The sequence below is a fragment of the Kogia breviceps genome, chromosome 15 (genome assembly GCF_026419965.1).
Source record: "Kogia breviceps isolate mKogBre1 chromosome 15, mKogBre1 haplotype 1, whole genome shotgun sequence".
Taxonomy (NCBI): Eukaryota; Metazoa; Chordata; class Mammalia; order Artiodactyla; family Physeteridae; genus Kogia; species Kogia breviceps.
The window spans coordinates 72,895,094-72,920,044 of record NC_081324.1 but is presented as its reverse complement, the minus strand read 5'-3'; the positions used below and the strand labels follow the sequence as shown (position 1 = coordinate 72,920,044).

General features: G+C 51.0%; 1 protein-coding gene across 11 annotated transcripts in view; it reads right to left on the bottom strand.

The window, feature by feature from the left end:
• Positions 1 to 24,425, bottom strand: part of CMKLR1 (chemerin chemokine-like receptor 1) — a 40,435-nt gene extending 16,010 nt beyond the window's left edge. Inside the window, exons 1-3 of one of the 11 annotated variants that reach the window (XM_067015670.1) lie at positions 24,110 to 24,385; positions 15,453 to 15,504; positions 5,778 to 5,844 (exon numbers count right to left, since the gene is read on the bottom strand). The gene's annotated coding sequence lies outside the window, so the exon portion shown is untranslated. The other 10 variants (XM_067015666.1, XM_067015669.1, XM_067015672.1 and 7 more) reach the window with 10 other exon arrangements.
• Positions 24,426 to 24,951: the final 526 nt, after the last annotated feature.

Here is a 24,951-nt window from a genome sequence, read left to right as displayed (position 1 = left end):
AGTCTTACCCGAAGTCATGTGGCTAGTGAGAGGCAGAGGTAGGATTTGAACCCAGATTAAGAGTACAGTGCTCTTTCTTTTATACCTTACAGGATCTACTTAGCAAATGTCTTTAGATAAACCCCTGACCATTTGGGGCCTTGGTTTCCCCAACTATAAAACAAGGAGGTTGGAGTTGATGGCGTCAAAGGCGCTCTTCCAGCTTTAAAATATGCCAAAATTGAATGGGCCAAGTGACTGTCTATTCCCAGCCTTGTGCCCATTAAAAGACAGCATGGCTCAGCTCCACGCTGTGTGACCCCAGACAAGTTGCTTTACCTCTCTGAGCTATAGTAGGGTTGCCTATAAAATGGCAATAATAAAACCTTCCTTTCAGAAAATCCAGGGATCTGGATGAAGCGATCTCTTGGGACCCCTTGCAGGTCTAAGATCTCTGGGATGGAAGTTCAAGGTTAATTTACAAGCCTCCCCACCACCAAGGCCCCAAGTCTGGGGTCCTTACTGACTGTGACAGTGTTGTCTCAGACTCGCTCCCCCTCCCCCTTCCTAGCTGCACAGTGGCTAAAAGCCCATACTTGAAAGTCAGCCAGACCAGGTTTAAAGGCCCTTCCTCATTCAGTGACTGTGGACATATTAGCTCTCTTCTCCAAGCCTCAGTGTGCTCATTGGTAAAATGGGGCTGATATTATTACCTCCCTCCTAGGGTTACTGTGAGCATATCACGAAATGATGAGGTGAATGTGGTGTCTGGCGCACAGCAGGTGCTCAGCAAACGTTTGTATAGAAAAATCAGATGGTGACGTGCCTGTGAGATCTGGTAGCATCCCTGTCTCATGGAGGGAGGGGAGAAAGCCAGGCCGAATATCCAGTTTGCAGATTCTGAACCAAAGCAAAGGGCTGTGTTACCAGGAAACCCACGGAGCTCCAAGATGAGCCCGGATGGTGCCTGGAAGTAGAGGAGGGCTGGGAGCCAGCCAGCGGTTGCTCTCAGCCTCCTCCTTCCAGACCAGATGCCGCCTGGGGCCGGACGAGGAAACGGTGGCTACTACCATTCCCTCCCCCTCTAGGCCTCTTCTCCCTTCCTGGCATCCCCACATCCTCTGCCAGAGCTTCTGCAAAGCATTTTTCAACTTGACTATAGTCCCTCGGTTAAAACAAGCACTGTCCCACTTCCGGCTGCACAGGGAATTAAAGCATAACAAGGAGGTGCCTGGCTATGTGGCCTCGGGCCCATTCTCCACATCTCCAACCTTCCATTTCCAACCTGGCACATAGAGGTGGCACAACATACTGTGAACATGAAGGAAAATGATCTATATGAAGCACCTAGCAAAACAGCCAGCCACTCATAGGGCCTCAGACGATGCCAATTCCCCCTTATGCCCATTTAACAGATAAGAAAACTGAGATTCAAACAAGTTTCATGATCTTTCCCAAAGTTACCCAGAAAGTGAGCAATGGGTATAACCAGGAGCTCTAGGCTGGACTTTGGGCTTCTCCTCTCCTGGTTTTCCCTGGAATCACGTTCCATATCACTTAGAACTAGATTTCAATTCCAGCTCCAGCACTTAGAGGCTATGTGACCTTGTACAGGTTGCTTCACCTCTCTGAGCCTCAGGCTCCTCATCCATAGCATCTTTCTCTAGGAGTTGTGAGGATACAATAAAACAAGGCTGGTAAAGTGCTTGGCATTGTGCCTGCCATGATCACAATTACCAATACTATTAATACCAGTAATTAGTAATATTACAGAAAAGGGGGGGATTTATCTCACAGTGGTGAAACTGGAAAATATGTTTCCACCCTCTTGGTGGGGTCCTTTATTTTAGGATCCAAGGAGAACTTGGCAGGACATAGACTTTTCTGGAATTCCCAGAATGTCAGGGAACATTGGGTAAATGGAGACACCAGGAGGCTGCAGCATCAGGTCACGGACCCCTTTCCAGCCTTCTCCTGTGTCCCATCTGCTTGTCGCCTGAGCAGCCCTGAGGCCCCAGCACATCTAGACGAGAACAGCCCCGCCCAGGCCCCTCACTGTCTGCCCAACAGCCCTGTTCGCTCCACGCCACTTTGTTTCAGAGACTTCCTGCCTCTGGCCTGGAATGTTCTCCATGGCCCTGTCACAGGAGGAAGTGTGCGCAGCATGGGCCTGGGGTTCCAGGAGTGTGGTTTGGCACCTTTGCCTGGGAGAGGTCAGAAAACAGAAGCCCTCTTGGAGGGTGAGGGAGGGGAAGGGAGGGCGAGTTGGGGTCCCTTCCAGACAGGCTGACTCAAACCCTCCAGGAGGCTGAGAAACTTCTGACAAGATGGCCTTGACATTGGGCTAACGGAAAGCTCAGAAGGCCAAGGATTCTTCCCTCCAATTCTCCGATCCTCGTCTCTCCCTTCCTCTATCCTTCTAAGAAATATTTATTAAACACCTATTGTGTGCCAAACCCAGATCCAGATCCAGATCCAGGGTCTACAGCAGGGAACAAAATGGACACGTCGCTTCCCTGGAGGGGCTGGCATTCTCAAGGGTGAGGACTGGGTAACAAACAGGTAAACAAATTTGTAATAAAGAGGACAAACACCTCTAGAGCTAAACTGCCTGGGTTTGAACCCCTGCCCTGCCACTCACCAGCTGTGTTACTGTGGGCAAGTCACCACACCTCTCTGTGCCTCAGTTTCCTCATCTGAAAAATGAGGGTGATAGCACTTTCCTCATAGGGGTGTTACGAGGATTAAATGAGTTTACGTTGGTAATGTTTAGAAGCATGCCTGGTTCATTGGAAGCACTGTGTAAGTGCTGGAAAAATGAAACGAATATAACAGATGGTGATATATGCTATGAACTAAAATATAAAGAGGATGGGGCATAGAGATGGGGCGGGGTGCTATTTTAGGCAGAGTGTTCCGAGAAGGCCTCTCTGAGATCTTTGAGCAGACTTGAATACAAGGAGAGGGAGACATATCACTATCTGATGGAAGAGCACTTCAGGCAGTGGGAAGGGTAAGTGCAAAGGCCCTGAGGCAGGAGCAGGTTTAGCAGGTTCAGAAACAGCATGGATCCATTCATTCAAACATCCATTCAATAAGCAGCTAGTGAATACCTTCTAAGTGTCACACTCCTTGCTGGAGACTTTGGGAGTCTGTGCCCCCCAAGTAGGGGAGGTGGGTGCAGGAACATGGCATGGTCAGTGCTCTGAGATGTCACCTAAAATCCAGACTTCCAGCAAAACAGCCCTATTGGGCCTGCATCACAGACAGGATGGGCTTCTTGGCAGCCTCCCTATCAACCCCTTGACTCTGGGGCAATGAGTCTGCTGTGATTCACCATGGAGCCTGCCCTGGCTCTCTACTGTTGTCGAAACAAGAGAAAGATGAGAGAAAGATGAACAAATTCATTCTCACTTTCAGCTTTAATGGGAGAGTGTGGATTTCTTTGTGGAAGTGGAGAATGTTCCGATGTTAGTCAATCGTGTCTCCTGCCTGACCTTGTTGTTGGCTGAGTTTGTGGCCCTGGCTCTGTACAAAGCAAAGGGAAGGTAGCCAGGGAAATCAGGGGAGGCTTCTGGGAGGAAGTGACATTTGAGCTGAGGCTTGAGGGGTATGAAGCCTTTGCTTAATGGAGCACTGGAGGGAGAAGGCATCTCCGCAGAGGAAACTGTGTGCAAAGGTACAGAGGCTGGGTAACGTGAGGTTAGATTGTGTGTGGGTGTCTGTGCGTGTGTGTCTGTGTGTGTGTGGCGGGGATTTTGGGGGGATGGCAGGAGATGTGGCTGAGAAAAGAAGAGGGGTTCAGATTATGAGACCTCCTGCAAGCTACCAAATTTGTCCTGTGGGCAATAGGGAGCCATGAGTGGTTTTTAAGCAGAGGGGTGTCCATTTTTCTAAACAACCCCAGCTCTAACCCAGGTGGCTCATACGGAGACTTCATTGGATGAGGGGAGACTGGAGGCAAGAGGCTAGCAAGAGACCTGATGAGCTGAGTGAGAATCCCCCACCAGCTCCAGCTCCACTCAGAAGTGGCAGTTTTTGGAGGCTTCAGAAATCAAGGGCCCCATCACAGAGCCGGGGAGTCTGGCAATGTCCCCATTTTCTTGAGGGAATTCTTCCTCAGCCGGCATGGGCACATTTGCCTCAAGAGCCGTTTCCATGGCAACTGCCAATGCTCCAAGAAAAATCTTGGATGAGCAAAGGAGTAGGGACAGGATACACCAAAATGAGTCCTCATGGAAGAAGTCAGGTCACAATGGCCAGTCCCAGGGGCTGAGACCCAACCCCAGCCCCAGAATCCCTGATGCCACAGATGAAAGCTGGTCACCATGGCAACACTGATTGCCCATCCTTGGGTATCACTGGGGATGGGGAGAGACAGGAGGGAGGAAATGCCAAGGGGCAGCCAGACCAGTAGCTTACAAGGTATGCTAATCCTGGGATGGGTGTGAGAGGCAGGTAAGTGAAGAAAACGGGTGCAGATGAAAGAGCAGCCTCTGGGGTCTGATTTTTGGATTCAGAAAGGCATCCCCTACCAAAAACTGATGCCTGGTAAACCCTGTTGCTAGGCCTTGAATTCCACCATTAGAGTTCTAGTTTTGACTCCCCCACAATTAACTGCAGTAAAAGTAATAATGGCCTGGGGGCCAACACCCCCCACCACCACCATTCACTGGCTCAGGCTGGTTGGGGGGCAAGGCTGGAGTGGTTGTGGGTGTGGAGAGAAGTGAGGGAGAGAATAGTTTATGCTAAATGATGGGGGTGGCGGGACATCTCAAGGATGCAACCTGATCCCCCACCCCCACCCCCGTCTTCCACTCCAGCAAACCAGAGGAGTGCATTGAGGGCTGAGCTTAGAGAACAAACTGACAGAACCTGCCATTGTGTCCCTGGTTTTCTGTGTGACTTTAGGCAAGCACTTTCCCTCTCTGATCAGGCCTCAGTTTCCACATCTCTAAAATGGACAGGTTGGACTGAGAGAGGAAGACTTTGGAGTAGAGGAAAGAGAGAGTAGGAAAGCAAAGAAAGTTGGGGTGCAGTGTGGAGGAATTATGGGGGTTGCAGAGCTATGAAAGACAAAAGGCAGAAATGCTGCTGTTATGTAATCATTAGCTATTCCTTGAAATAGGATTTGGGGGAAAGGTTAGGCATCCAGCCCATCAAACTCAGGCTCTCACTGAAGCCAGATGGTGGAGGGGCTGAGTGCCCAGCTGGGGAGGCAGGCTGCCTGGGGTTAATCTCAGCAGTGGGACCAGGGGAGGATCATTTACCTGCCCTCTGCCTCAGTCTCCCTATTTGCAAAGCGGGGAAAATAGTAATACCTCTTGCACTGAACTATTCTGGGATTAAATAACTTGACATACGTGGAGCGCATAGCATAGATCCGGGTTCTTGTTATCTCACTATTGATGAAACAAGGCTAAAAGCATCTACGTGGGGGCATGTGTGCGCGTGTGCCTGATCCTGACGTTACTAAGGAAGGGATGTGAAGGGGAAAAGGCAGCCCAGATCAGGAGGCTGGGTGGAGATAAGCTGAAAAAAGAGGAAGGGAGGGCCCCTGGCTGTGAGCACTGAGCTCTGTTCCCCTTAGCCAGCCCGAGGGAGGTCAGCGACACGCACGCACCCACCCAGGACAGGGCGGCAGGGTTCATGGGAAGCCGCCAGCTGGGTTCAGGGAGGGGCCGCAGGGGGAGCCTTGGACCCCAAGTCCTTCCAAGACGACCCACTCCCTTGTGCCCTCAGGAGCCCAGTGCCCCTTGAACGCGTGGTGGTCAAGGCCTCTGGGCATTTGCTCTTACAGGTTCCTCTGCTGGGGGTTGGAGGAGCCTTTTCTTGTCCTCCTGCTCCTCCCAGCCTCACTACGCACTGGACAAAAAGACAGGCAGAACAGAGAGCAAATGGTAAGAAGACAGAGAATGATCCTGCTGGCATGTGTCAGACATCTGGCTGGATGCTTTGCCTTCCTTATCTCCCCATAGCCTGACCAGCTCCCCACCCAAGACGGGGATGGTTATTATCCCCGCTTAACAGGTGTTGAAACTGAGGCTCTGAAAGGAACCTGGTCAGGATCACCAGACAGCCCTGGTGGAGCCAGGACTTGAACTTGGATCTGTGGTCTCCAGAGCCCGTGCTCCAGTGCACCCTAGCTGCAATCCACACAGCTGTTTAAAATGTTCTCCTGTCCTTATCACAGCGCTTCTAAGCGTCCTGGGTGGGCTGCTGGCCTCTTTCACTGCTAGGCCATGACAAGCCTTCAGGCTGCATCCCTTCCTCTCCCTCCTTCTTCCCCGGGTTCCCAGGTGCAGCCCTGGTAGGGGAGGAATCTAAACCACTGAGAGAGGCTGGAGGTGAGAGGTGGTGATAACAGTGGCCCTTACTTGTCAGGCGCCGACTGTGTACCCAGTGCCTCTACTCAGAACAAACCTTTAAGGTGGGTATTTTCATTCCCATTTTGCAGATGTGGAAACTGAGGCACAGAAAAGCAAAGCCACTAGCCCAAGATCCCACACCTAGGAAGAGGCAGAGGTAAGATTTGAACCTGGGCTGTTCCGACATGGGGGCCCATATCTTCAATCACCATGACTGCCCTCGATGTTCTGCAACTTGCTGGCTGGGGACTCCACTGTGTGCAAGGCCCTCTGTTCTTGCACCCGCTGACTCCCCCGTGCACAGGGCAGGCAGGGGAGCCGTGTCTCACATACCCATAACCCCACCTCAGAGAGCCCTCAGTGACCCAACTTACCCACCTCTGGCCAGTGCAGTTGCCACACGCCAGGCTCCAGGGCAGGCAGGGGGCTGCAGAGGCACGTCCAGCCGGGAGGACCCCTGGGAGATCCTGCAGGCCTGAGCCGCCCCAGCCGCGCCCCGCCCAGGCGGCCAGCACCAGGCACAGGGCCCCCGGGGCACTCTGGCAGGCTCTGGCCCCTTGGAATTGCCTGGCTCCAGCCCAGGCAGCTGACGGAAGGGCTGGCATTGATGGAGTGTGCAGGAGATCCCACCCTGTTCCCAGGCTTGGGAGGAGGAGGGACAGGCTGCCCTCCCCCTTGACCCTGTAACTGTGCTGTCACCTTTTCCCAAGGAGAAACTCAGCCTTGCCCCAGAAAGCGTCTCATTGGGAAAACTGCCCCCCACCCTCAGTGGAAAAAACAGACAGTTGAAGCCCAGAGGAAATGTCAGAATCCTTAAAAGCCACTGATGGAGAGGCTATAGGATCGAGGGGTCTGCCACCCACATGTTACAGAAAAAGGAAACTGGCTCAGGGCAGCGGAGGGCTTAAGCCTCACGCAGCTGCGGCAAAGCCAGGTGCCAAGGCCAGCCTGACCCCTGAGATCTTGGGCCATGACTCAGTCTCTTCATCTGCAAAGTGGGCCAGTATAAAGCTTACATGAGATCACAAATGCAGGGTATATAGGTTGACCAGTCATCCCAGTTTGGGGGTGTCCTGAGAAATAGGACTTTTGGTGCTAAAACCAGAATGTTGCAGGCAAATCAGGACAGGTAGCTGGCCCTGCCTATATGAAAATCCCAGCTCCAACAAACACACCCCATGGCTGTGATGTTTAAAGGAAGCTACTTCTGGAGTCGGATAACATCGAGTTTGTATTCTAGCTCTGTCATCATCTAAAAATTAAAAAAAACTTTGTTTTATTTTTTCATTCAGTTAAATTCGACAGATCTCTGCCAAGCAGTGTGCTAGGCATGGGGGTGCTGTAGAGAGCAGAGTGGGCAAAAAGCGGTGCCTGGCAGAGCCTAGAAAGACACAAGACATCATCACACAGGCAGCAGGAAGGGGAGCCCTCCTGGTAAGTTGCTTGGTTTCTGAGGCTTGGTTTCCCCTCGAAATGGGGGACCATCCACTTAGAACCTCCTCTCGGGCATACCCTGGGCCCTCGAGTCATCACTCAGAAATAAAATCATCAGAAAATAAACCTCTCCTTGGGTTCTGCTATTTTCCAGAGAAGGTTGCCCTTCTCTCTCTTCCCCATCCCCACAGCAGAACTTCTAGAAAAATCCATCAAGTCATTAGAAAGCTCTTCCTTTTGTTTTACTAAGCTGAACTCCAGCAACCTGCCACATTCCCCTCAGCCTGGGTCAGCCCCCTGGAGTCACACAAGATAAGCCGGCCACCTCCTTCCCCTGGCAGGGGCCACTTCCTCACTTTAACCTTGGCCAGCACTTCCTCTGCATCATTCTTAACCCCTCACCTGCTGGTCCCTACACCTGGGACTGCTCTTTCCCTGAGCAGGGAGAGGGGTGTTCACAGGCTGCTTTTGCTTGCAGGTTTGTCCAATTTTTTGTTTGCTTATGTACCGGCTTGGTCCCAAGGGTGGGATAAAGCTCCAAAGAGGCTCACGTATCCAAGGGAACGTAAATTAAAAGTGAGAGTGAAAGGAGGAAGGGAAACATGGGTGGAGACAGAAAACGGAGCCAGGGCTGAGGGGAAAAATGCAGACAATAAGTAATGTCCTAAATACTTAGCCTGGGTGGGCCACACAGTGGACTCACAGACTCCTAGTCTGGAAAAGAAAAACCAGTTACAGGAGTTACGTGCCCCTTGGCTCAAAACAAACCCACTTTGGGGAAGGCGAAAGCTTCAGGGGCCAGGAACAGAAGGGCCTTGTCCAGAGTTCCGTGTAGAGAGGAGCCAGCGTGATGTGCAGGTCAGCATCCTCAGTGATGTGCTGACGGTAGATGCAGGCTTGAGGTTCCAGATGTTTCAGGAGAGGCTTCCAGACACTGGCTGCCTGAATACAACACCCCCTCCTGTAAGCTGGCAGCTCTGCCCCAAAAGGTCATCCAGTAGGAGCTGCTTTTCCCAGACGTGCCAGGGAAAGAGTGACTATTTGCTTTGGTCTAGACATTCAGGGTTGTGCACTGCTGGCTTCATGGGAAGAAATTTCTAGAATGTCTGGGAAAGGGCCTGAAGTGTGTGGCCCTCAAGGCATTCTCCCTGATGCCGTTTCTCTGAACTGATGTCTTGATACTATAAGCAGCAGAGAGCAGGATATTATTCTCTGTGACAAATGCTAGAACCCAGCCATGCTCTCCACCAGCCGGAGATGGGCCTGGGGTGTCATGGCGCTCACTGCCCTGGGCTTGCTTGTCTGTTACCCTGTTCTATGGTAAAAGGACGCTGACAAGGACACTCACGACTCCTACAAGCATGGGTTTTCAGTCATTACCTTCTCCAGAGGATCTCTGTGTCCACTGAATATTAGCCCGTGAGGACATATTTCTTTCCTACAAACACTTCATCGAGGGGTCAAGCATTCAAGGATTCTCTTGGAATGGCAAATCCACTGTGAGACATAGGCTGGGCCGGCCGTGGCCACAGAGGCCACTGGGAGCACATGTCAGCCACCAGGATGACATGGATGCTGGAGGAAAGAGTGGGTCCTACATAAACCTCAAACAGGACCCTCTCAGGCCGGGTTCAAGGAGACCAGAAGGAACTTTCTCCTTGTGACATCGAGGAAGCTGGAGTCAGGTAGAGTAGGCTTAAAATCCCAAATATGTTCCTGTGGTGGCCAAAGAGATAACGGTGATGAAAGCCACGGACATTAGCGTTTATAATATCTCTTCCCAGTGGCACTTGCTTTAGCCTAATGGGCATCTATTCACAATTCGAAGTTGGCTTTTTGAATTTAAATTTTTGACTAGCTACACAACTCCATCTAATTGGTGATGTTCAAAACTATCTAAATTTATAAAAAGGTCAGAATGCAAATCCTCATTCTATCCTGCCACCATACACCCAGTCCCCACTGCACCCAAATCCTTTTGTTTCTTATGTCTCCTTCCAGAGTGTCTTTAAACAAATACAAATATATATCCAAGTTCTTCCCTGTTTTGCATGAAAGTTGGTCTATTACACACACTATTTTGCAACTTGTCTTTCTTACCTAACAATATACCTTGGAGATGATTTCATATCAGTGTGTAAAAAGCACCCATCCTTTTTGATGGCTGCATAGTACTCCATTATTGGATTTGCCTTCATTTACTTAACCAGTCTCCTGGACATGGGCACTTGGCTTGTTTCCAGTCTCTTACTGTTAGAGTTCATCATCATGTATGTGTTACAGTATTACATGAAATCATTGTGTGTGTGTGTGTGTGTGTGTGTGTGTTTCATTCCCCACTTATTCTTAATAGTGTCTGGGGCTCTCAAACCCTTTCTTTTATGGTGAGCAAACAAGTCTTAAGCCCTTCCTTTGCAGTGGCTGTGCTGTGATTTAATCCATCCAAAAAAAAAAAAAAAGCTTCAGAGCCATGTAGACTGGGATCAGAAATGAATTCTGCAGTGTATGAAACTATCTGCAGAGTGTGGGAGACAGATTTAGGCCCAAGGCGCCCTCAACAACCCCAAAGGGTAGATCTGAAGCCTGTAGGTTCCCAGAGAAGAAGGCACTCAGGCTGGAGGAGGCACAGAACAGGGTAGTGATGGACCATTCAGCAGATTTCTGGGGTTGACCCCGAGCTCAGAGCCTGAAGCCTGAGCCCATGGGAAGCCATTTTCTGGAGCTGGCTTGGCCTCCTTGAGCAGCCCACAGCAGCTGCCGACTTGAAGCTGTTTTCTGCTTTCATTCTGTTTTAAAATAAGGCCGTGATCGCATTCCTGGGGTGTGGAGAAACCTCTCCCTTCCATGAACGGGCCCTGGCCATCCCCGCCCCTCAGGAAAGGATCCAAAATAATTTTCCACCCGTTTCTCATGAAGAACAAATCTTGGCGGGCAACAGAGTGCCCACCCCACACCCAGGCACTCCTCGTCTCTCCTTTATAGGACTCACATCTTCCCAACTTGGGACGGGCTGCAAGTGGCTGACAGAAGAGCCTTTGTCTCCCTCATCCCTCTTCCTCACCCTCCTGCCAAGAATCCTGGCAACGTCTCACTGGTGTAGGTTTCCAAGGGCCCCCGCAGTTTGTAGCCACAAGCGGGGACCCTTGAAACCACCGTGATGCTGAGCCGTGGGAACCATCACCGTGAGCCCTCAGGATCCTTCCCATCCCTCACTTTGCTCCAGCCTTCCAAGAGCCCTGTCACTACCCTCACCTCACAACTGAGGAAACTAAAGCTCAGAGGGGGTCAAGCAACTTGCCCAAGGTCACACAGTTTAAAAATGGAGGAACCAGGACTTGAACCCAAAGCCATGCTCAACGTGATAGTGAAGAGGGCGGGCTGGGGAGCTGGGCCATCCAAGTTCAAATCCTAGCTCTGCCGCTTACGACTTGTGAGCCTTCTCTGTGGCTTAGATACTCTGTGCCTCGCTTTCCCAATCTGCAAGGTTGAACAGTAATAGTACGTACCTCACAGAGTTGGTATTAGAATTAAATAAGAGAAGGAATACAGAGCATCCAGAACAATGCCTGGTCCATGTTAAGTTCTCAGTAAATAATCTATCACTGTTTCTATTATTAGTGTTGTCAAGTATGATTACGATTCGTACGATTGCCTGACATTGCCCCAGACGTGAATGTGGTACAGTCATAAGGGAGTGTGAGTATACAAAACCTCCTCTCAGAGCTTCTTTCACACTGAGGTGTAAATATCTGCTCACAGATTTTACATATTTCTCATTCATACATTCAGGAAACCTCACGGAGCCCATATTATTGGCTAGGTAGCAGGAAAGCAGCTAGGAATACAAAGATATAATTCCAAGTCCTAAGAAACCCAAAGCCAGGTTCCGCCTCCCTCTGCTCCTCTTTCCATGGCCAGAATCATAGATACTTACTCCACGTTGGCCTTCCTCTCCCCAGCTCCCACCTTCTAAGGAAATGAACGAGCAACTTGAAATGAGCCCACCCCTCAGGTAAGGTCCACAGCCACACTAGCTCCACCCACCATCCTGCTCCCCTCCTCCCAAGCCCAGACACCCTCCCTGCTGCAAGCATTCATTCATTCATCCATTCTATAACAGGAATAGAAGCTGTGCCCTGGAAGCTCTAGCACAGTCACATTCAAAGAAACAGTCCAGCAGCCATAAGCACTTATACATAATTCAAATTTTACTGCCATCTCTCAAAGAACCACAAAGAATATTGTAGTAGGTGTTGGTGGCCCAGATCCCCTTTACCAGAGGGGGGCACCCATCCCACAGCTGCAGAGAACGCTAGATATCACAACTCAACGCTGCCCCCTTCTCCTGAGAACTGCCCTCAGCCAAGCAGGAGCTGCTTCTCCCCAGCTGCCATGGGGTACAATTCAGGCTCCAGAGTCCACCCACCCCCCGGGATCAGGCTGAGGCTAGTCTCCACCTGAGACCATATTCTTGCTAACCTCCTCCCTGATCCCTGTGCATCCTTGAATGCAAATTTAAGGGTGTGCCCCCCCAAACCCACTAATCAGGATAAATAATACTTTCATGCAATATTGAAAAATCAAAGCTAATGCATAAAAGGCACAACGAGCAAAATATCAAAATGTTCAATAAAGTTGAGATCCAACCCTGAAATGGCATGACCCTGCCTCCCTTCCCTCACCAAATCCCAGTCCTGCCTGAGACACACCCTCACCACCTCCCATTCACCAAATCCTCACCTCAGGCTCTGCTTCTGGGGAGCCCCCGCCTAAGACAGATATGCAGCTCAGAAGCCACAACAAGCCTCTTGGGACTTTTACTCATTCTTCTCCTGTGTATCCACCACCTCGACAGAGGCCCTACGACCCCCTCTCAACTCCTCCCCACTCAGCCCCCTTCCCACCAAAATCTCGCCCTCTGTCCCAGCCAGAGCAGGCTCCCTGCGTCCCTTCCCAGCCCCCTCCTGTGTCCTGACCCACGATCAGCATCTCCCCCTTTCATTCTCTCTCCCCCAGTCCTCTCCCTCCCTGCCCACTGCCTGGATTCTGAGTCATGACGGAGGCCTCATATGGCAACCATGGCATCCTGTTGCCCCCGTGGGGAACCCATGGTGTGCCAGGTACGTCCTCCTCTCTGAAGTCCAGCCCTGGTGCTGGCGGCCGGAGCCTTTGTCTCCACGCCCAATTTCTCAGTTCTTTCTGGGCGCCCCACCTCAGCTGCACCCGTGCCCTCCCTCACCTCAAAGGAGCCCAAGAGACCCTCTGAGCTCAAGCGAACTCCTGAACCAGTTTCATTTCCCAAATGCTTCTGAGACTGTCCTAGACTTACCACTTTTCTAGGTTTGCCAAGTAAGGGCACGGCAGAATTAAAACTGTCTTTGACCATCTTCACCATTTCAGAAAACAAACAGTATGTTAATACTGACAAAAATCGATGGGACGTGGACTCATCCTTCTCAGCTGAAAATACTTCACTTTATGAAAAAAACAATCACTCGATTGTCTGTGTTCTCTCTTTTCGTTTCTCTGCAGGCTGGTAAAAACTTGTCCTGACAGGTTCCAGTGGGCTGGGGTTCTCAACCCCCCTTTTGACATGAGGGGAAACTGAGACCCACAGAGCAGCTCTGTCTTTCCCGTCCAAACCCACGTCCTTGAATCTTCCCCAGAGGGAAACCACGCTGAGGTAGGAGGCCTGGGTTCCAGGCCCAACTCTGCTCCTAATATTCAAAGAATCTGCACAAATCTCTTCCCCTCTCTGAGCCTCAAACCTGTAGATATTTCAGATGACCCTGAAGATGCCCTCTGGTCCAGCATTGAGGACATGGGGCTCAGACCCTGCCCGAGCTCAGGAGCCAGCACGGCTGAAGAAATGGTCTGGACACCCAGGCTTCTTTCTCTGACATCACGTTTGGGCCTCAGTTTCCTCTTCTGGGAATGCAAGTGTTGTGGTTAATGCTGTCTGGGTTCAAACTCTGGCTCTGCCTTTACCAGCTGTGTGACCTTGGGCAAGTCACTTAACCTCTCTGTGCCTCTGTTTCCTCACCTGCACAACGGAGAAGCAAGGGAAGAGGACTCAATTGTCTGTGAGTGTTCCCCGTCAGACCTGACGATCCATGCATTTTCTACCCCAAGTTTCTCCAAATGAACCACAGAGATAGGAATCATGTGAGGGGCCTCTCCCTGGAGCTGAGCCAAAGATTTCCAAGGGACACAATTTTGGTTTTTAAATGGATGAGAATATTATGGTGTTGAACACAAAAGTCCCGTGCTTTTTTTTTTTTTTTTTTACAAAGTGTATGCCCTCAAAAGAATTATGTGTGTTTTAAAAATAAGGCATACTACCTCAAAATAACTTTAGTGAGGGTTGGCTTTCCATAGGGGAAAGAGGGGGCTTCAAGTGATGCCCCAGATCCTGTCCCCCAAAATATCAGGGGGTGGCCCTCTGCTGTTGGGGCTCATGTGTTCATTCCCTCGCTAAGGGTTAATGAGGGCCCACGATTCAGGGTGCAGGTAAGTGCTTGGTTTTGCCCAAAGATGCTCCATCCACTCCAGCTCTGGAAGATGTCGGTTGACTCAGAGCACTGGCTGCTGAAGAAAGGAGGGGGAACGGGAGAGGAGTGGAGGGAGAGCCAGAAGGGGTGGAGTGGTCCCGGGGGCAGGAGGTGCATTGAGAAGGCAGGAGCCAGGCGGCCAGCCTTCTACTCAGCCCCCCACAGTGGCCCTGCTCTGCACCCCATGAGCTTCAGAGCCCCCTAAGGAACTTGAGTGTCTGGGATGCCCCCAGCATTTCCATATGACATCCTAGAGGAGAAACCGGCCACCACCACCACCCCTCCCCGGGGGAGCCAGATGACGCCCAAAGAGACCTTTCAGGCGCTTCCAGAACTGATGGATGCCCCAGGGCCAGGGCCGCCTTTGACGTCAGCCCTGCATCCTTACACCCACCAGAGATGGAGCTGACACAGCTCCAGTTTTCAAGAACACGGCTCTCAGTGAGGCACAGCAACTTGCCAAAGTGCCACAGCGAGAAAGCAGAAAGGGGCAGAGCTTCTCACTAAATCTGCCCCGTCGCCGGGGACACGGACACCTAGAGACAAAGTCGTGAACGCCACACGCTTACCAAGCTCTGGGCCCCCAGCTAAGTGCGTCCCCCACATGAACGCCCAATTCCAACTTCCCCAACCCCAGGTTCTTTCCTTTAAACAAATGGCACGGCAAATACCAAAATAAGAAAGATAAAAAATAAAATAAAATGTGCCCTCCCCTAGATCCATGTCCCCCCCGCCAAAGGCCCTGTGAGGCAGTGTCGTTCCCATTTCACAGATGAGGAAACCAAGGCTGCAGAACTAGGAAGGCGAGGAATTTGAAGCCAAGCAGTCGGATTCCAGAAGCTCCGACCACCATGCCACCCTGCCTCTCCAAACACACCTTGACGAGCCGTGCTTCTACCCCTCGTCTCCCGGCACCGGCTCCAATGCCCACACAAGGAAGGAAGGATGCCCGAGTGAGGGAACAGTTTTACCAGTTCAGCAGAAGGTGACAGGGACCCCAGTCTCTTCATCCAGGTCACAGGACACAGCCTTAACCACCCTCAATCACCGCTGTGGCAGAAAGCCACAGGCAGGCATGTAGGCAGTGTAGACACGGGTGTGCCAAGATTGCAACACTTACGCTTATGGCCTCCCAGGCCTGTTCAGTTTCTCTGAGCTCTGCTGATGTGCAGCTTTGTTACATAAAAAAAGAAAAAAAAAGTCAACGCAATTCTACAAGAAAAGGGAGGAACAGAGAGGTCCCAGTGGAGGTATGAGGAAGTGGTAACAGACGTCTATGGAACTGACTCAGTCACTGCCTGTCCTCAGGTCCTTGAAGCAGGGGAGGCTGCGGCTTACTAACCTCCAGGAAGATCCCGAGCCAAAGGCTCCCATCACCCGTGTCCAAAAGCCTGAGGGTCCACCACTGTGGACATGCTGTGCTGGCTTAAGGCACCAGGCTCACAAACCCCTCTCCTGCGAGCTGTCATCAGCTGCAAACACCTCAGGGTGAAGGAGTTGGTCCCTCTGGTTTTCAGTGGAACACCTGGATGAGAAGAGTCTTCTGAGGGATGCGGCATGAGATTCATAAGTTTTTTGTTTTTTTTTTTTAATTTTGTTTATTTTTTATTTATTTATTTTTGGCAGCATTGGTTTTTCGTTGTCGCGTGTGGGCTTTCTCTAGTTGTGGTGAGCGGGGGCTGCTCATCATTTTGGTGCGCGGGCTTCTCATTGTGGTGGCTTCTCTTGTTGCAGAGCACGGGCTCTAGGTTCACAGGCTTCAGTAGTTGTAGCATGTGGGCTCAGTAGTTGTGGCTTGCGGGCTCTTGAGCGCAAGGCTCAGTAGTTGTGATGCACGAGTTTAGTTGCTCTGCAGCATGTGGGATCTTCCCGGACCGGGGCTTGAACCCATGTCCCCTGCATTGGCAGGCGGATTCTTAACCACTGTGCCACCAGGGAAGCCCGAGATTCATAAGTTTTGATCGAGCTATCAAAGATAGATGAGATAGCCCTGACTGGTGTACGGAGAGTCTGTGGCATCAGTGGAAAGGCCTGGAAATCACAGAGGAGGAGGGTAGGTGAGCTCTGGAGAAGGGACCAGGAGAATAGGGACAGCCCTTGTGGTGTCCAGGTAAACGAAGCACGAGGCTCAGGAGCCTGACTCCTTTCGTTGTGAGCTGTGTGGCCTTAGGGAGCCAATTAACCTCTCTGATCCTCAATCTCTGAGCCCCATCCTTCACAGGAAAAAAATAACTGCCCACAGTCTGGGGGTTGGAGCAGAAGGGGGTGATTAAAGAATTCAATCTCATTTCAGGAAGTATTTACCAAGGACCTGCCATATACCCCATTTTCAGGGCCCAGAAGTCTTTGCAGGGACCCACTAAGTGTGGGACCCCAGTGCTAAGCCCTTTACATGGATTATCTCCTTTAATACTCACCACACAACTCAAGGCAGAACCTTCCAACACTCTCATTTACAAGTGGGGAAACCAAGGCTGAGAGAGAGGAACCGACCCGAGGTCACCCAGCTGGTCATCAAGCGACTCAGGATTCGAACCCAGGTCTGTCTTACTCCAAACTGAATCATTACTCTGAGGGCCCCACCAAAGTACAAAAAGCCAGGGCCACTGGAGATGGGACGTGTTCCCAAGGCAGAGAGGGAGGCTGTGAATTAGGGAATGGAGGAGGGGTGAGCACACATGTTTTCTCCAGGCCTCAGTTTCCTCAGCTGTAAAATGGAACAGTTTGCCCCATCTCCCACATTTCTGATGGGTCTGTGTGACACCAGGAGAGGATTGACTGGCCCCCGAAGAGGATCTTAGCAGTGGGAAGCAGGACTGGGCAGAAGTCTGGCGTGGTCTCAGTGAATGAAAGCTACTAGTCCCTTCAGACACTGGAAACAATACAGAAATCTCTTGGAAGGAGGAATTTGGGGGCGCTGCTGGCTTCCAGCCCCCTGGAAAGCGTGAGCTGCCAGAGCTGGGAGAGGGCCGAGAATATGGAGCAGACAGGATGCGTGGAGCCAGGGCCAGCCCAGTGGGACGGGGCAGATGAGCAGCATCGCCCAGCCAGCCTCAGGGAAGCTGCCCTACCCTTCCCCAGGGTCCGGGTTCTGATGTCCCTCGTGTCTGAGGTTTTTCACAGGAGGGCAGGGAAACACAGAAAAAGAAAGGCCCATTTAAGCCAGTCAGGCCCCACTGGTCCCAGGAAAAGAGAGACCTGTGATCTGGGGTCTCTACACAGACCCTGCCGTGTTTTCAGGCCAAGCCAGGCAGTGAAGGGGAAGCTTGGGGTGAAGCTCCAACCCCGGCACCATCCACACCTGGCATTTCTAGCCTCTCAGAGCTCAGGACTTCCGGCCCCTGCTGCTCCGCCCACCACCTGAGCTAGCCACTCATGCTCAGGCCACAGTTGGTCTTCAGCCCCAACTCTGTGCCACCCTGCATCTCACATAAGCCAACCAACACCCTCCACCCCGTGGGGAAAACCCTTTAATCACCCCCAATTTACAGTGGAGGAAACTGAGGCTCAGAGAAGTTAAGTGTCCTCTCCGAGGTCTCACAGCCAGCGAGGGCAGAGGTGGGTTTCAAAACAGGTCCGTGAGCTGGCAGAGTCCCGCTTCTACCCCAGGTGGCCGTTTCTTTCTTACTCAAAGGATGTCGTTTTTCTTCCTGACCCAAATCCCTGACCATTGAAGAAGGCCCCCTGTGAGTCGCATCTGTCATAAAAGACTGAAAATTGCCTGAACTCCCCGAAGACCTGCTCTTGACGTCAGTCAGCTCTACCCCCCGCAGCGATGGCGGGGGCCAGCGGACCCTTCAATGCCCAGCCCGGTTCATGTGGCTCCAGCGGGCAGTGGCCAAGTCCCTCTCCCCGCAGTAAACATATCCCAGGCCGGCCACAGGTGCCACCCTAAGCCAACTCTCTTTAACCCTGAAGGAAACACCTCGTTTCTCCCAAGTTCCGCGCCTACAGCTGTCAGCGAGTCCTGGATGTGCTAGGAGAGGAGATCCAACATTCAGCCAAGAAAGCCACCAATGCAAAGAAATATTCTCTCCTCTGAGCTGGTTTCTGGACCAGACAACCCAGGAGGTGAAGCCACTAACCAACATGCCCTTCTGTCAAGTTGGAATTTCAAACTCTGAGATTGTCTGCAATCTTCACTCGTCCAAAATGTTCGAGTTTAAGCACCAAGTTTGGAGAGGGTCTGGGGACAACAAGATGCTGTTCCGGTGAAATGGGGCATACTGGACCACCCAGCAAGTTTCATGGGACCTTCAAGACCCTGCAGAACATCCAGTCTCCCTCCGGCCGTTCCCTGCTTCCGTTCGCCACATCAGATATTCCTCACTCTTCAAGCCTCCAAATCTCTGCTCACGTTGCTCTCCCGGCCAGAAATATCTTTTATTTCTGGCCAAGTTTTCCTCCAGGCGCTCGAGGGCCAGTCATCCTTGGAACCAGCTCAGGTGCATGCTCCCTTCTCCAGACACTGTTTCCTGACTTCCCCGATCAAAGCTACCCCGTCTTTGTTCCCATGGTCGTTTGGGTGCTGACTGCACCAGGCAGGCACTGATGGGAGTGTCTTCAACAATCGAAAAGGCCTCGGTCAAAAAGGCCCAGGTGAAACTCATTTAAGACTTCTGACCTCCAGAAAGGTATGATCATAAATGTGTATTGTTTTAAACCACAAAGTTTGCAGTGGTTGTTATAGCAGCAACAGGCTCATACACTGACTATCTGAGCAATTCGTTCATCCCACACCCCAGAATTCATAGATTCTGAAAACTGTTCAAACTCTGATAACAAGGGATGGGCATATTTTGAATGTCCCCTGGCTCTAATCACCACCCCCAGATCACTGATTGAACACTGCAGAACTCAACAACTCTGAAACAAGAGGAAACTGAGGCTCAAAGAGGTCATGTGACTTGCTCACCCAGGTGGTTGGTTCCCAGGACCAGAACCCAGGTCTGCCTGGCTACACCCCACCAGGCCTCCTGTGTCTCTGACCCCTGAGCTCCAGGAGGAAAAACTGAGCACGCCAGCCACTGTTTCTTGCACTAGTCGCCCCCCACCCCACCCCGACCCAACCTGCCTCCTTGCACAAGAGCTGCTCTCAGCGGGATCCCAGGGCCAAGATCAGAGGACTCAAGTCACATACCCCAAGAAAGCAGAACCGATTCTGACATTCTGCCTGGATAGCAGCTGACCCTTCTGCTGAGTCAGCTGCTGACACTTCCAAGGTTGCCAGAGTGTGTCTATGGTGGGTGGGACACCCCTCACTGCCCACGGAGCCCAGGACTCCCCCGTGGGCCAAGGCATGAAGCCAGGAGACTGACCGAAATGACCTTTCCTGTCCTGGGAACCCAAGGTCACAGGGCACAAGATGCCCACATCACCCCCTGCATACAAACGTGAATATCAGCGCCCACTTCCCCGGGAATAAAAATAGAGGCGCCTTCATTGAGTTGGCCATGTGCTGTGCTCGTGTATATTTTTATGTATATTAATTCATTTAACCCCCAACAACCCTGTGAAGTAGTAGACCCTGAGAGTATCCCCCCCTTAGAGATGAGGACTCGGAGGGGGAAGGAGATTAAAGGGCAGAGACGGGGTCTGAACCCTAGAGCAGGCGGCTGTGGAGCTCATGCCATGTCACGCTGTCAGCCGATGCCAGCCTGACATTAATGTTTCTTTCTCTGACAGCACCGTGTAGAATTAATGTGGCCTCTGGCTTCCAACCAGCAGGGCAAGAAATTCTACTCTTCCTCTATCATGCTTGCGCCCAACACTGCAAAAATATAGAGGTTCCGAAAGAGACGTATTGTAAATTAACTGGTGTCCTAATTTTGCCTGAACACAGCATGTCCTGGGAGCCAGAAGCCAACCCTGCATCCCAGGCCCAAGGTTAGGGCCTCGCCCTCAGCCAGGGGCACATAGGGAGTCCTGACCTGGGAACCAGAGCCCCAGGTCTTAATCCTACCAAGTGACCTTGGGAAGGTCGCTCAACCAATCAGGGCCTCTCACTTTCCTCAGATCTAATATGGGGGCCAATGGAACTACCCTCACAGCCCCTCCACAGTCCCACGAGGGCAGGAATCCTGTCTTTTTCATCACCCTGCCTTGTGGAGTGCCAGACACAGAGCAGGTGGTAATAAATGTTTGTTGAGTGACTGAATAAAAGTCTATGTGACAAGTTTGCCTCCCCTCCCCCAAAGGCCCTAAAAACAGGGGCTGGGCTGACCCATCTTAGGTTCTTGCACAGGTACAGCTTTCACTCCTCCGTGGGTTTATTCACACAGGAAATCATCCACAAGCACCTACTACGTGCCAAGCCCAGTCAAGGCCTCGGTGGCATCCAGGACCCACACACAGCCTCAGCTGTGTCCTCACACAGCCCCTTCTCTTTTTTCTGGCCAGTGACTATCATACTTAGTCACAGTGGGCTTCCTCGGCCCACGCCAATGACCCAGCTGCCTTCCAAACAGCAAGCTTGGCCCATTCTGCGGACTTGGGCAATGATTCCTTCACTTCCACTTCCTTATACCCTGCCCTGGCGAAATACAGCCCAAGGAAAACCCCTACCCTAACCCCACACATGCACTGGCACACACACACGCACCCTTGCACACACGCACTCCAACGTGCAGTAGGACCCTAGGACAGAAGTTGGATTTTTCTGAGTTCAAATCCCAGTTCTTTTGCTTATGAGCTGTGTGACTTTGGGCAAGTCCCTTTACCTCTCTGAGCCTCATTTTCTTCCTTGATATAATGGGAATGCTAATCATGAAGCCTTTCCATGTAGTGTTATAGGGAGATTCAATGAGATAGTGGACACAAAAACCTTTGGTTGGTAAATGTGATTTGCTCAACAACATTGTTATTTTTGTTTCCTTTTTCCAGTAGAGAAAGAGAATGGCAGTTGCCTAGGTTTCAAGGAAATCCATGTTTAGGGGCCTGGAAAGTGGGAATTTACTCAGTCTATTTGATGGGGATTATTTTGAGGATAGGAAAGTAGGAAAGTATTTGTGGGTCCAACATCACCATGTTAACTTTAAGATTAACTAATGAAAATTTAGAATTTAGAATCAGAGACTGGAAGAGACCCAAGAGGTCACCATATTTGTGGCAGAGAGAGCTAGCTGTCCACAAAAATTCGTTCTCCCTTCCACAGTACACAGCCGTAGATGGGAAAGAGCCACCCTTGCCAAGAGCTACATTTCACAGCCTCCTTTGCAACTAGATTGGTCACATGAATAGTTCTCATGAGTCGCAGACACCAGTTAAGAAGCAAACATGCCCCCTCCATGCTTTCTTTCCTTGGTGATGATGTCCAAGGGATAGTCGGAATGTGAGATGCCTCACTGAATCACTGTGTGGCAGAGGGCAACCCTCCACTCACAAATACCTGCCTTATAACAAACGTCTGTTTTGTTTGAGCCATTATACATGCTTGGGTCTATCTGTCACTGCACCTACTACCCTAATACAACATTCAACCTCCTTATTTACAAATGAGGCGATTAGGGCCAGAGAATGACAGTACCTTGCCTAAGGTCACACAGCAAATTCAGCAATGGTTAGGAACTTTGGTGTCTTAACAATTTGGAGTAGATTTTGCAGTTTTCAACCTGCCCCCGAGAGCCATGAGGATCCGGAGAGGCCCTTCGGCAGTGAGAGTGAGGTTCAGTGAGCTGCCATCTGGAGTCCTCCACTTCTGTTCCTACTAGAAAAACATCACTTTTATCTGTCTTCAAATTGCACTTCTCCATATATTTTCATCAGAAGAAAGGGCTCTGTGGCTTAAACTAACTTCAAAGCCCAAATGCTGGATGATGTGGTCTGACTTTCTGTGGTACAAGACCGAGTTTTGCTTCCTCTCCACCATTGTCTCCTGGCCTCAGCTGCTGACGCAGAGCATGTAGACTCGCAGAAGGGCATAGATATTTGCTTAGAAAGGAAAACAAGAAGCCTCAGTGTGCAACAAAGCACCCAGAAACTTGGACAAAGGGCAAAAATCAAAGACACTTAGCTCAGTGGTTCTCAAATTTTAGGGTGTGTCAAAATCACTGGGGGTGCTGATTCAAAATGCAGACTCCTATACCCCATCCTCAGAGATTCTGGCTCAAAAAACTGATGCTTGTGGTCCCAGGATTGCCCTTTGAGAAGTCCTGAGTCTAATTCGGCTCCGTGTAATTCAACAGCAAGAACTGCAGGGAAGATTGGTCTTGAAAGGAGGTCAGGGATGACAAAAAGGAAGCCGGGGGCTGGGCCCTTGAATAGAGAGAGAAGGTAGACCCAAGGCTCAGCCACTTGATCGCTGGCCTCTCTGAACCACATAGGTCTGAACGATCAGACTGACATTAAGTAAAAGTTACTTGAGTATAATGATGTGCTGTTTGCTCATAACTTTGCCAAATGCTGGTCCAAATGGCTCACCCATTTAAAATGTGCTAATTTGAAAGCAGAGAGGGGAGTGGAATATTTTCAACAGATACCGCTGGCAAAGGGTTCATATCCTTCATATACAAAGAACTCTTAAATATCAATAAGAAAGGAGACAAACATGCCAGCAAGGAACAAATGGGAATAGACTTGAGCAGGATAGCCATAAAATGAACAATAAGATTATAAAGGTTGGGCTTCCCTGGTGGCGCAGTGGTTGAGAGTCTGCCTGCCGATGCAGGAGACACAGGTTCGTGCCCCGGTCCGGGAGGATCCCACGTGCCGCGGAGCGGCTGGGCCCGTGAGCCATGGCCGCTGAGCCTGCGCGTCCGGAGCCTGTGCTCCGTAAAGGGAGGGGCCGCAGCAGTGAGAGGCCCTCGTACCACCAAAAAAAAAGATTATAAAGGTTATTCAGCATGAATGAAGGAATGCAAAGTCAAGCAGCCAGATGTTATTCTCACCCTTCCCATCAGGGAAGTTTTAGGAGATGGGTAGCAACCAGTGTGGGTGAGGCTGTGAGTATATCACACCCCAATACTGTGCCAGGGGAGTGCAAGCCGGCACAACCTTCCAGGGCAATAGCCTCAAAAGACTTAAAAACACGCGAATATTTGAGCCAGCAATTTCACCTTAGGAAAGGTATCCATAGGCCCAAACACGCAAAGATGATGTACTAGGAGCAGCCTTTGCAGGGCTGTTTACAATAATGAAAAAAATAAAAAAGAGGAAGAAGAAGGAAGCAACCACATGGAGGAATGATTAATAAATCCCAAGTCACCCTCTCTGTGCAGCCATTAAAATGTATATTGGAGGAACATAGAAAATACAGATGCAGGTACATGATCCGTGGTTAAGGACAAGGTAAGGTACGAAACGAGATGTTGGAAAAGCATGTGGGTGTCCACATTTAGATACTCCTATGTGTCTGGTACATTGTAGGCACTTAACAAACATCATAGGTCAAGTAGTGAGAGGGTGAGTGAGAGTTCTACAGAGAGGCACCCGAAGGTTCACCTCTGGGTTAGGAACCCCTTCTTTCCTCTCCATAGATGAGCGGTAGGACAGTCCAGCAGCTAAGAAGGTGGGCTATGCAGACTCTCATGTCATTTGGATCTCAGCACCTAGCCCCACACCCCCGAGTCTGACTCTCAGTTTCTTCACCTATAACTATGGTGACCTCGCTGTTTTTTTACAATTAGCATGCATTACTTTGGAAATCTGAAAATCATAATAAAGCTATCTCCATTTTGACAAAAATTACATTTTACCAAGAACCAAAGAACTTCTCTCTCTATTACCATTTCCCCTTTCCTGGCGCCTCTGTGTGATGTCAGAGCCAAGCGTGCGTGATACCTTGTGGCTGGTCTCCGCCCAGGTCTTCCCAAGGGTTCCCTGACTTCAGGCCACTCGAGATTGTGCAGGAGACCCGTGTTCCCCGACTTCTTTCTTGAAATCACACTGTCCTTTGGCTGTGGCCGTTTGCCCAGAAAGCAGTTCATCCATTCATTCAAGGGTCCCTCAAATAGCCCAGAGTTCAGCCCCCCCTAGAACATTCTCATCCCCCAGAGGCTCCCAGGGAGACCCTGGTCTGTCCTGCGCTCTTTGCTCACCAGGGCTGCTGTCTTGAATGGGACAGGCCTCTGCCAGAGAAACAGCTGGAGGGAGGAGAGAGGGAGGGGCAGGAAACCAGGCTGACCCGAGGGCGAGGGCGGGGGCGGCCAGCTGCGTGGAGTCGGGCTGTCAGGGGAGCCTGCCTGTCGTGGGTGGTGGCTGGTGTTGAGGTCTGCTGGGGACGACCCGCCCCTCTGGGAGCTGGGAGCTCTGCTCACCGTCTGAGCACAAACCGGGAGCACATGTGGGCCCCAGGCAGCTGTGGGAAGCACGTCTGCTCCCAGCAAGGGCCTCCGGAGCTCCAGACAGACTACGTACAAGCGAGACTAGCTGCCGGATATCCCACCACCTTGGGTCACCTCCTCAGCCCAGGCTTTTGTACGTCCTTGTACATCCTTCCACCTGGATGTCCTTCCTGCTTCCTGCCCCTATTCGTGGCCTGATGACCTCCTGCTTCCTTTTTTTTGGGGGGGTGGGGGCGGTTAAATTAAAATAGCAATGTGGTTTTTTTTAAAGTATCAGATGAACAAAGATTAAAATGTTCTGTAATATTTGATTTTAGTAAATGTTACAGGGAAGCAAAA